The sequence below is a fragment of the Galeopterus variegatus genome, unplaced genomic scaffold (assembly GCF_000696425.1).
Source record: "Galeopterus variegatus unplaced genomic scaffold, G_variegatus-3.0.2 Scaffold4041, whole genome shotgun sequence".
In the NCBI taxonomy this organism is placed as follows: Eukaryota; Metazoa; Chordata; class Mammalia; order Dermoptera; family Cynocephalidae; genus Galeopterus; species Galeopterus variegatus.
In genome coordinates this window covers 170,853-172,943 of record NW_007730152.1, presented here as the reverse complement: position 1 = coordinate 172,943, position 2,091 = coordinate 170,853, and positions in this window count along the sequence as shown.

The window sequence follows — 2,091 nt, the reverse complement described above, 5'->3', positions numbered from 1 at the left end:
AATATATGGTCCTGTTTCTTCCATATCCAGGATTCATGGGTCTGGGAATCAAGCCTGGAAATGGGAGTGGCACCACTCACCGTTCCCCCTAGTGACTCACTAGAAAATTCTGTGTTTTCTGTTCCAGTGACTTTATGCTCTGCTGGCCTAGAGGTCTTGGTTCTAGAAGGAGGAATGCTTACGCCTGGAGACACAACAATGATCCCACTGAACTGCAAGTTAAGGCTGCCACTTGGTCACTTGGGGCTCCTCATGCCTCTGAGTCAACAGGCTAAGAAAGGAGTCACAGTGTTGGCTGGGGTGACTGACCCCGACTACCCAGGGGAAGTTGGACGACTACTTCACAATGCAGGCAAGGAAGATTATGTCTGGAATACAGGAGATCCCTTCGGGCATCTCTACCCTTCCCTGTGACTAAGGTCAACAGGAAATTACAACAACCCAATCCAGGCAAGACTGCAAATGGCCCAGATTCTTCAGGAATGAAGGTCTGGGTCACCCCACTGAGGAAAGAACCACGACCAGTTGACATGCTTGTTGAAGGCAAAGGGAATATAGAATAAGTAGTAGAAAAAGGTAATTATAAATACCAGCTATGACCACATGAGTAGTGACAGAAACAAGGACTGTAATTGTCAGAAGTGTTTCCTGCCTATTTTGTTAAGAATACATCTTGAGTATATATATTGTACATTTATTAAGCAATGATCTTTTTCATGTTCCTCTTATTCTTTATCATGCAACATAAGACTTGACTTTATATCAGTATTTAAGTATTGTTATTTTACATCATAGTATTTGTATTTAAGTCATGACATATCGGGAGAGGAAAACATCACCTTCGGACTTTACCTCCTCTTCTGGGGAAGGGATTAATGAATTTTTGGTTGTACACAGGATAATTGCATCATGGTAAGTGGAACCATTACTTTGTTATTGTCTCATTTACAGACTAAGTATGGTTTAAGGATATATGAATGGGCACCAAGTTGAAAAGTGCTAGACTTGTGATTGTTAGTTTTAGGTGTCAACTAGGTTAAAGAACATTTAGAAACCTGGTAAAGCATTATTTTGGAGTGTGTCTGTGAGGGTGTTTCCAGAGGAGATTAGCATGTGAACCTGAGTGGACTAGGTGGGGAAGATCCACCCTCAATATGTGCGGGCACCATTGAGTTTGCTGGGCCCCAGAGAGAAGAAAAACAGAAGAAAAGGTGAATGTATCACTCTATCCATTAGAGTTGGGATATACTCTTCTCTCCTGTCTGTGGACATCAGAATTCCAGGCTCCCTAGCCTTATACCAGTTCTAGGACTTACACCAGCTGTTAACCCTGTGCTCTCAGGCCTTTGGCCTCAACTGAGAATTACACCATCAGCTTCCCTGGTTCTCAGGCTTTCAGACTGAGACCTTATGAGCCATGCTACCAGCATCCCAGGGTCTCTAGCTGGCAGATGGCTCCATAATCATGTGATCCAATTCCCCTAATAAATCCCCTCTCATATATCTATGTACATATCCTATTGGTTCTGTCTCTCTGGAGAACCTGAATAATACAGATTTTGGTACCAGGAGTGGGGTCAGAGTTGCAACAGAGAGCCACTACCAAGGCCATGCCTATTGGAGCCATGGGAGTGGGATCACCACCAAGACCCCAGAACTGTAGATCTATCAGCATGCAATGCCAGCCTGGGAGAGGTGAAGCAGGGGTTGCGCCCAGGAAAGCTGTAGGGGCAGGGATATCTAAAGGGCCCAGCCCCCCATCTGTTTGCAGAGGATGTTGGGTATGAAGTCAAGGGAGTTATTCTCCAGCTTTAAGATTTAATACCTGGGCTGGCCAGTTTGGAGGTGGGGAAGTCAAGGTCCAGGAGGCACTTCTTGGTGGTTAGAACACAGCCTTATAAGACCAAGGTCACGGGTTTGGATCCCTGTACAGGCCAGCCACCAAAAAAAAAAAAAAAAAGATTTAATGCCTGCCCTGCTGGGTTTCAAACTTGCTTGGGACCTATTACCCCTTCCTTTTGGCCTATTTCTCCATTTTTTTTTTTTTTTTAAAGATGACCGGTAAGGGGATCTTAACCCTTGACTTGGTGT